At 39.1% G+C, this 11009-nt stretch overlaps 1 long non-coding RNA gene across 1 annotated transcript in view; it reads right to left on the bottom strand.

The window, feature by feature from the left end:
* Positions 1-4499, bottom strand: part of LOC107693028 (uncharacterized) — a 6080-nt gene extending 1581 nt beyond the window's left edge. The window contains exons 1-2 of the long non-coding RNA XR_001634701.1: positions 4238-4499; positions 1075-1147 (exon numbers count right to left, since the gene is read on the bottom strand). This is a non-coding gene — a long non-coding RNA (uncharacterized LOC107693028). The remainder of the gene's footprint in view (positions 1-1074; positions 1148-4237) is intronic.
* Positions 4500-11009: the final 6510 nt, after the last annotated feature.

Genomic DNA, 11009 nt, shown 5'->3' with positions numbered 1-11009 from the left:
GAATTTTCAGCATCATTACTCCAGTCTTCAGTTGTCACACATGATCCTTCAGAAATCATACTAATATGCTGATTTGCTACTCAAGAAACCTTTTTTAATTATTATTATTATCAATATTTAAAACAGTTGAGTACATTTTTCAGGATTCTTTGATGAATAGAACGATCCAAAGATCAGCATTTATCTTCAATGAAAAGCTTTTGTAACATTATACTATACCATTCAAAAGCTTGGAGTCAGTATAATTTTTTTTTTGTGTGGAAAATTTTGAAAAATTATAGAAATTAATACTTTTATTTAGCAAGGATGCTATAAGTTGATCAAAAGTGACGATAAAGACATTTATAATGTTACAAAAGATTTATATTTCAGATAAATGCTGTTCTTCTGAACGTTCTATTCATCAAAGAAACTGAAAAAAAATCTACTCAGCTGTTTTCAACATCATAATATATATATATATTTTTTTTTTGAGCAGCAAATCAGAATATTAGAATGATTTCTGAAGGATCATATGGAGTAATGATGCTAAACATTTAGCTTTGAAATCACAGGAATAAATTATATTTTAAAATACATTTAAATAGAAAAGTTATTTTAAATAAATTGGTGAACAGAAGAGATTCTTTAAAAACATTAAAAATCTTACTGTTCAAAAACGTTTGACTGGTAGTCTATAGGCAACTTTAATCTTTCTCTTATTTCTAGCTTTTAATTGGCTAAGAAATCAGATACACTCCTGGACAATAACCAATAATAATGATTTGTTTATATACTACAAACACTTTTTTTTATCACATAATAAGGCAGAATAGTTTTTGTACTGTAATGAATGCTATCAATTAGCACTGCATTGTTCATATAATTTATTTATCACCTGGAGATGACTTGAAAAACACAAATAAACTATATATTGTCACAATCATATGTTTATTGTCTTCATGTTTCCAAATGTTTCTGTTATTCTGTGAAAAGTAAACAACTGTTTTCATACATCCACATACGTCCCCCGCGTCCCCTGCGTGATCTACGCCCCTGCACCACTACTCCGTTCATATTTAATGTATTTCTTACCTTTTTTGGTGCCGCTGGCCTCTGACGGAGAAGCATCGGAGTCATAAATGAGCTCAATGTCGATGTCAAACTCCTTAAAATGAAAGAAAAGTAACTAAAGCGATTACCACATGGCACTTTCCCCAAACTCCCGTAAAGCCAAACTCAGACAGAATAAACATCTCTGCTAACTATCTCTCTAGCTCTCTATTTTTAAGGATTTTAAAATACAATTTATTCCTGTGATGAAATACATATATATTAGGCCTGTGAATCTTTGGGTAGACAGCGAATCGATTCAATTCACGATTCATAGGTTTTCGATTCGATTCAAGAACGATTTTTGCAAATTTAGAACGATTCAATTCGATTTGATTCACAATTAAATTTGATTTGATTCGATTAACGATTCTATTCTGCATTCTTTAAGTGCATTCACAGGATTATTTAAATGCTTCCCCTAAATTCTTTAAATGCTTAGTCAGGGGGCAAATTACACAGAAGCCTTTATGGTTACAGAACCATAGGTTAGAAAAAAACAAAAAACACTTTTGTCCATTGTTAGATGCTAGTTTAATGATGCTATGGCATGACATGGCATAACTTATGTAAAACGGCTCGTTCTAACACGCCCCCCCATGTTTACGTCACGATGTGGGAAGATTTGCATAACGCCGCCCAAATGTTCACGCAAAGAACGCCGCCATGTCATGAAGGGGCTGTGTGTTTGTGTTCTGTGTGTTTCGTTGTGAAAGTGAAACTACTTTGTTTGGCCTTCCAAAAGAGGATGATATCCGTTTCGTCCTGCCAGGAACTTCGCTCTGTGGATCGCCGGATCGGCTTTCACCGTGGATGAAGATCTCGCTCTTGCTCTGGTCGATGCGTGCGCGGGCGCGTTCTTCTGGGAGAAATGCCCATATAAGGAGTTCCACCCTCGTTTACGTCATTAAGAGCCACGATCGAAAAAAATTTGTACGAACCCGGAAGTAAGATTTTTGGCACAGAAATACTCTGTCATACGTCCAAATTGTTTTTGGAAACTTTGTCAATGCTTAGCATGATAATCCAACTCTTTAACAGTGTAAACAACAGGTGGTACATAGGCAGTAAATAGTGGAGCGCGTGAAGGAGAGATGCGAAGCACGAACATTGTTCAAGGTCTCTATTAATTCGTGCTTGTAGTAATTGAATGTGTATATATTTTGAAAGCATTGAATCGCTATAGAAATCGCGATTCATTCGATTTTTAGCGTTTTAAATCGATTGCTGTCTGAAATCGGCGATTCACGATTCAAAAATCATGTTTCAATATCGATGCATATGCATCGTCAGGGTGTGTAATCGATGCATCGATAAAACGAGTGAATCGTTACACCCCTAATATAAATGTATATCTTTGTTGAATAAAAAAATCTGAAACGTGAATACATAAAAAAAATGTATATGTTTATGTTTTAAACCCCTTTTTTATTTTATAAAAAACAAATAAATAAATAAAACAAATAAAATGTACAAGAATTCTTTTGGAAAGAAACAACTTATTGAACAAAAATACTAGGGCTATAAAAAAAGGCATTCTTCAGAAAATGTTCTCAATGTAACATTTGAGTTTCATTTATTGAACCGACCCCTCTTGTAAAAGCAGCACCCCAGCCTTCAAAACCCAATGTCCAGATGTGTCTCCCTCCCTCTCTTTAGCTGCTGCCCAAATGATAACTCGCCCTTTGTCTCTCTCACTGGGCTGGGTAATATATAGCTGTGAGGCGTCCTGACATAGTTATATTTGCTGGTGTCCTAGAAAAGACAAGGAGACTCAATTACAATGGCAGCAGAGCGAGTGCCTTTACGAATGTCAACTCTTCGCCCAGACGCAGCGTGATGAATCACACCTGACCTCACACCAGGCGTCCATTTCTCAGCAGCCTGCGCACAAGTGTGGACTAGTAAATGAGAAATCAGGGTGGGGTGGTGCGAGGTGTAGGGGGCTCGGTTTTCGAGAAGTTTGTGTGTGTTTGCGTGCGGGGCCAGAGGCTACGAAGATGAGACAAACAGTGGAGAGCCCGCAGACGTCCTTGCTCGCACTGCCTGTTGAGAGAGGAGCAGCGTAGACGCTGTGGAATTGTAAGCAGTTGTTTAAAGCTTTTAGACAGGGGGTTTTGGGAGCGTTCCGTTGGGAGGCTCGATGGCCCTGCTGCAGCTCGTGTGATGCTCTCCTGCAGCTCTGTCAGGAGGAGAACTAACCTGCATCTCTGTTTGTCCGCACACACATGTACGCACACACAGTGCTGCCTGTCTGCCAGCAGCCTCCTCTTACTCCAGGCAGAGCGTAATCCTTGTTGACAGAGAGCGAGTGTGGTTATTAGGTCACTTGTGTTTTCATGCTGTACTGTAAAGCACTTAGCAGGCTGCAGTGGCAGCGGCTCGCAGACTCACACCAGCGCTGTGGCAGTTCAGAGCCACTCTCCTCCGGGAGAAGAGACCTCTTATCCCACCACTGCACCGTCTGACCCTGGCAGGACGGCGGGTGAGGAGTGGTGGGTGGCTGGGTCAGAGACGGCTGTAATGCTGCCCTGGGCCAACTCTGAGGGCAGGCAGGGGAGTCCCTAGCCTCCTGGGAGAGGGAGGGTGGAATGAGCAACAGGCAGACACAAGGGCAAAGGCAGATGTGTGCAAGGATAGATGAGGAGATAAATCACAGGCTGTCAGAGCCCGAGGCATTTGCATTCCTGAAATGTAGCTTGCGCTGGTGGTTGGGGTACGGAGATCTCTGCATGCGTAGAGTCCAGCGCAACATCAGATGTGGATGCGATTCACACACAGCTGCAGAGGAGTTAGGTCATTTGTTCATTATGTAAGTTGTGACCTGAATTACACTGAAAGGGTGTTTTTAAATGTTAAAGGAGTTCCTAAATAGAGTAATCTAATAAATAATACATCTGATGGAGCACAAAAATGATTTGTTGCACAGAAATGGGAAATACATTTTCTAGAGCTTTTCAGGGTATTACAATGGGTAGCAAAAAGGATGAAATGTACTAGATTTATCTTGCACTTTCAAAAACAGCACACACTTTAAACCGATTGTCAAAATTCAGAGGACATACACAATATAGGAGGTAGGGGTGGATTGGGTCATGTGATTATAGTTTATAGTTGGCAGGCCGTCTGTGATGTATCATCGTACCTGTGTCCTGGACTTATTCAATGTCATATGGAAGGACAGGACACCCTTTTGGGATGTGAGTGGTCTCATCAGGTTGTTTCGTTGATGCTTTGACTTCATGAAGTAGAAGAACTGTGAAACTAAGAAACAAACAAGATTAAACAGTCTGAGTCAAAGTCTATCTATTGATAGAAGCATTTAAAATATGGAAAATTTGTTGTTGTGCACAGTAGGACATACTGTGCACAACCCTGTTTTATTACAATACCCCAAAATGTAATACAAAAACGTGATTTATGATTTATTACAAAAAGATATGCAATATTTATCGAGAGACAAGAATGTTTAAACAGGTACAAATTATTAATTGGAACAGTAAAAGAGCAGAATGTGTAACAAAGAACAAGATCATGATGCATTTTCTATTTTGGGATACATATTATGTACAGTTTAACATTATATATAATGATTATTTAATGATTATTTACTACAACACTGTATAAGATATTAATACAAAAAATTCAGTCTTTGATATGATATTTTTTCCCCCCTAATAAACTAGCCTATTCTTTTTTCACTTGGTTTGATGTTAAAAACAAGAGGGAAAAAATCAGCAAAGTAAGACAAAATATACAATCTCTGAAAAAAAGTCTTAATTTCTTATGCAGTATGCATCTTTTTTGTAAATTATTTTTAGATATTTTAACTGGAAAACAAGTTACAAATGTCATTCTCATTAGTCCAGCATTCTAATATTGAAACATAATGATTTAAAAAAGCATATTTAGCTAAATGCACACTAAATACATGATGGGCTAAAACATAATTTAGCAGTATTCAGCTATTTAGATGCTAGAGCCCTTTCTTCCTTTCATGGCGCATGGAAAAGTAAAGGCTCTGACCATGCTTCTACTCACAGTGTGCAAATCATATAGTTGGTATTCAAAGTGTCAGTGAAACAGTTAAGCAACATCAAATGATGACATTGGCTTTGCAGACCTCTTTCCATGATGTCAAGAGCATAGTGAAGCTTAAAGGGGATTACAGTCTAATTCTATCGTTAAGGCTCCCAACTAAATTGACTTGGCTGAGTGCATATGGTGGACTAAAGCAAACTTCATTTTTTTGTCGGTTGATAGGCGCAATGGTTGGGGCACAGAAGGGTGCAGAGGACAGAAAGTCAGAGAGAGAGAGAAAGAGAGGAGAAATCAAGACTAAGATAACTCATGGTAGGAGGTTCACTGGAGGGTGGACTGGTGGGGAACTGTCATCAGGAAACCCTTGTCGGCCCGGAATGAGGAGTGTTGAGTAACTAATGAGAATGTTTTACACAAGAAATGTATCAAGTCTGAGGAGACACATCTGGGTATGCAACTCACACAAAGAGTCATCCAGCTCAAAATACTTTTTTTATTGCTCTAAGTGCAATCCTCCCATTTGAAACCCAGCCAGAAATCGAGAGGGAGCGAAAAAGAAACAGAGGACAGAGGGAAACAGCTGGGTTTCCTAAGCAGAATGGCTGGTAAGGCTGAAGGGAGAGAGGGATGGCTTTCTATGGAGAATATGGAGGAGAAATATAAACTCCAAGAGAAGTTGCTGGGAAGAAAGCCATGAAACAAGTGAGTTAAAAAAAGAGGGAAACCAAGGAGGACAAGATCAGGGCCAAGGAGAAGAGATTATGAAGAACTAATAATGAAACATCGCAAGAGTGAGAAAGGAGGGGGAGTGTCGACGGCGGTTTAGGAAAACAAGCGAGAAAGAGATAGTGGCCAAAATCAGCGGAAATGTAATGCGAGAGAGGCAGGAAAAGGGATGCATGGCTCTGATTTGTGAGATGAGATGAACTGAAACGGGATGGAGGCAAATTCCAGGAAGACGTCTGAAAGCCAGAAAATGAAGTCACCTGTGCAAATACAACTCATATTTACTCATAGTGGAATAATCATATGACAGTTCCCCGTTTTATCTGTCTTGGTCAGGATTCTCAGGAAGAGGCCTGGGTCCAGAAAAACAAACACAACTGCTAAAGCAAAACGATCGTGTGCGCTTGGCTCACCGAATGCGAGTCGAGCAGCAACCGCTACCCCAATAAGCAATGAACTATGAGCAACCGAAAAATACTAAAATAATTTACGGCTGTAGACTCATTCAGAACGTTCCTTTGGAATCATGAATCGAGACTTTTTCTTCCAGCAGTTGTCAAAAGAATTGAAATATGTCGACCGCAAAAACAGGATCAGCAGCAATAACAAAACTAACCCATGCCAACTTCAACATGGGATGTGAACACATGTTCCCAACTAGTCTGCCAATTACTCTACCTCAGATTTACTGTTGTTCTCAATTATAGAGCAGTTTGGCAACAAACAATAACATGTGTTGTGATGCTGCGGTTGAGCCAAGTTAATGTTTCATATTAGAGCTCCCGCAACTACTCACCAGGCCCGAACCCATGCTGTTTAGTGCATACTTCACTTAACGGGGTGCTCATAAGTCATTATGCACGCCAAAGTTCTGCTGGGCCATAATGAGCGAAACAAAAAAACTCCTGCACAAAAGCATGCTACGCGTACAGACGACAATCGCAGGAGCTCCTTCCAAATATTCCAACTCATAAACATTTCAAAAAGTATTAGAGGGTGCATGGGATTTACAAATCCAGGGATTTTCATCAGCTACTGCCTTAGGATTTGATTGGGTGTTTTTTTAATGGATTTGATTCAAAGAATGGTTATATATTCTCGATGGACGTTTATAGTGAATACAGAGCTCCTTGTTTTGAATGTTCAGAACAGACTCCTATCGACGTGTTTGAAAAGGCGATGAACACTAAAGTGGTTCATCTGTCTAACAGATGAGTTTTATGGTCATGCGCATGTCAGCCACCAATTCTCTGCATTTCAGGATAGTAATTTAGGGCGGCTGCATATTTCGAGCATTTCAGTCGGAAGTCACATATTTGTAATTGAATGTTTGAGCTCTCTTTTAAGCCACTTAATGTGTGCAATCCAATATAGTGTTTGCAAACCGTTTACTCGTGACCTGTGCTTTCCCTTTCCTTAAGCCATTCAAGAGAGCCAGCAAAAGCAAAGTGCCTTTTAAGGCCCTGAGTATTGCCAGAGTCCTCCTTATATTACTGATGATATCTTTACTGAGGGCTTCGCTGACAAGAGCCCAGGGATCAGAACTGCCCATAAAGCAGATGGGAAATTACATCTCATCCTAGGCCCTGCGCTCAAATGGCCTGTCTGTTGATGCAGCGGGCTTGTGGTGTCTTTAAACAGGGACTTAGCCTTTGACCCCAAACCCCCCCAACCTTATACGATTGTAGTGAGGAAGCTACTGGAGGTAATCAAAGCGGGCCGAGTACAACTGGACAACTGCACTGACTGGAGATCAGTCTCAATCCTGCGAGTCTGATGGCTGGAAGGAGATATCTAAGACTGTGTCCACACACTAGGCCTGAAAAACCTTAATAACGTCAAGCCTGTCATTGATAGAGTGAGATCTAGGCTGTCGTATTTGCGGAAGTGTGCCTCAACAACAATCTTTACAGCCAAAGACATGAAATGCTACCTTAATTGCGAAATAATGCTTTGTGGGCCATTCCAATATTTCATGCAGTGAAGACTTAGTTTGACTAAATATCAGCCGGGGTTGGAATGAGTGTGTGAGAGAAAATTCATTGTGCCGTAATCCCTTAAGCCCTTCAGGGATGGCCTCTGACCAGGGCATATGAGATCCACTACCCAGCGCTAATCTGTTCCCAACACTGATGAACCCAGAAAGTGGCTCTTGCGGTTAACAAACTGTCCACGGATGGATTATCCAGTTTGCAGCAATGCAAAGTTCAGAACACAGCAGCTGTAATCCCAGTGTCTCCATGACACACGTGCTGAGGCCTTGCACTCAATAAGCGCAAGCTTGGCCCAAAGAATTGTGTTTATCCATTCATCCATGCTCATTCCTCCCCCTCTCTGTGACACAGGCACTGATCACTTTATCCCTCTGTTCTAATGGCAGAGAGACAGAGCTAGCACGCTTCCGCCACGCACGGCACAAATCCCTACTGACCTGGCTGACCACTGACTGACCAATATCTAAAACACTTTTTGCAAGAAAAAAAGGAGAAAATAATTTAAAATTCCAAACAGTGTCGGGGCTGGTGAGCATTACATAATCAAAGTATGATTTAAGTTACAAGTCATGCATTACTTGTGAATTTACTATATAGTATTTTTCAAATAGGTAACGTTGTTATTTAATTTATTTATCGACAAATACTCCTCCCTTCTTCATGCTGGGAGAAAAGGTGGTGTATTTAAAGTGGGCATGCAGGGGGTGTTGCAATATGTGTTAAGCATGATGGGTACTGTAGTTCAAGAGTATGTCATTTGGTCCCACTTTATATTAGGTGGCCTACTATGTACTTACATTTAAATTAATCATTTGGTACAATGCACTTAATGTGTACATGTTTTTACATTGTACTTACATTTTAAAAGACCTGCATGTAATTACATCTGTAATTAATTTCTATAATTACATTTATAATTACACTGTTGACCCATTCCTTACACCTTAACCCACTCTTAAACCTACCCACACCACCAAACCTGTCCCTAACCTTACCAGTATCCCACCTCAAGAGCTGCAAAAGTGTTTTGCAATAAAATATGAACACAATAAGTACATTGTACTTATTTTTTGATGTAAGTACATAGTAGTTAAGGCCACCTAATATAAAGTGGGACCTGTAATTTTTATCAGTAACATTTACAGACCAAGTGTTCAGCAAATGTTACCCACATGTCATTACAACATATCATTGAGGAACACAAAAGGAAAGAAGTCATAGAGGTTTAGAATGGCATGAGGGTGAGTAAATGATGACATTAGTTAGCTGATGGAGAGAAAAAGTAATGCAAAATTGTACCCATAAAAAGAGTACAATTGATAATTTCCATAAGTTACTTTATACAATTGTAAAATGTTATATATAAAAGTAAACTTAAAAGGGGTAACCAGATATTTTAGGTCTATTTATAATTGATCTAACCAATACTCAAACCATGAATAAATGCTTAAATAAAACCATTTAATTTTATGAAGCAGTTTACTTTCTTTTAGTTTAAGAGAAGAAGAAAAAAGGTAACACTTCAGAAGAGTTGTCCCTCAATAATCTCCTAATTTGCTGCTTATTAATAGCTAGTAAGGTAGTTGTTAAGTTTAGGTATGGGGTAAGGGATCTAAGATGTCATGCAGAATAAGGCATTAATATCTGGTTTATAAATACTAATAAACAGCCATTATGCTAGTCATATGCATGCAAATAAGCAGCTAGATAATAGCGAGAATAGGTCCTTAAAATGAAGTGTTTCCAAAAAATTTTTTCCAAGAAAATTTAACATTCTCCAGCGGTGATACTAAAAAAAACATTGCACACTAATGTCATATTAAGCCAAATTAAAGTACTGCTATTCTCTTATACACAAAGACACAGGTCAGTGCCACTACTGACAGAGCAATGTGGCATGAACCTTAGCCTATGATGACTGTGCAGCATGTACAGAGATGCCTGGAAATATGATAAGGCGAAGGTTATAGGAGAATGACTTGTTTGCGATGTTAATTTCTGGAAAATTTATTTTCATTCAACAAATGAATAAATGATCTGGGCTGCATTTCCCAAAAGCATCGTAAACCTAGACACCAATGGTTTCTATGATGCACTTTTCCTTACAATGCTTTTGGGAAATGCAGCCCTGGACAGACAGTGTAGATAGGCCTATATGCTGTGCTTATTTACGAGACATTTGAAGAACAAGCCCGCTCTTCAAGTTATACAAAAACCAACCTTGAGAGGCAGACACTTATTCTAAACAATGAGGTATTCGTCAATGTGAGGTATCCCATTGCAAACGGACACATAATCCAGCAACTCGAATCTCTTACCTTCTTTGCTGAATGTGTTATTAACCAATATTACATTTATCGACTAAGAAATGCAATTAATTATGAGAGCGGTTCCCGCCATCCAACCAAATGGATGGGCAAAAAGGGGAGGTTCAGGGACTGTTCAATAGCTTTCATTCGAGGAGGGAAAGGCCTTCAAACAGCAAGGTTGTTTTTTAAAGGCTGTGGGTGCTCAGTGTTTTCAAAGCATGTCTTATCTTTCATAGAAATGGAGTGAGCTGCACTCCAACTGCGTCTCACATTTAAAATAAAATAAATAAATAACCCACATCAGCTGTCCCATCATTTCAAGAATGGTGACCTGACACCTCGAAACCTTGAAAGCCCTGAAGGGTCCAGATTCTATTCATTCAATTCTTTTAAATTCACCACAACTCTCTTTCTCACTCAACGAGCACCAGTGTCAAGTTTTAAATCATAAATCCAGCTTGAGCTTTATCCCATCAAAACCATTTATTTAGCGATCCACTCAATTTTTCGTTCCTTTGTGAAAGCAGAATTCCCAAATAGTAAATAATTATATAGACAGAAAAAGCCGTACTGTAAATCTCCTAGTAAACCAGTAATAGCTACCTTTGTTGGTGGCCCCATCTTTTTCTTTCTTATCTGCATTATACTGTACCACTTCATGATGTGTGAGTCACTCCAGATACACTTCACTCTTTGTCCATTCACTCTTTGGGAACTGGTCAGATCCAGCGTTTGTGTCATTCAGTTTGTGAATGCTGTGACCATATTCATTTCAGCCATAACTGTATACAACACTATATATATATTGAAAACTAGTATCATCAAAAAAAAAAAAACGACTTTATTC

Source organism: Sinocyclocheilus anshuiensis, unplaced genomic scaffold, assembly GCF_001515605.1.
Source record: "Sinocyclocheilus anshuiensis isolate Anshui unplaced genomic scaffold, SAMN03320099.WGS_v1.1 scaffold959, whole genome shotgun sequence".
In the NCBI taxonomy this organism is placed as follows: Eukaryota; Metazoa; Chordata; class Actinopteri; order Cypriniformes; family Cyprinidae; genus Sinocyclocheilus; species Sinocyclocheilus anshuiensis.
Note: the sequence above shows the minus strand (reverse complement) of the source record. Positions and strands in the feature narration are given on the sequence as shown.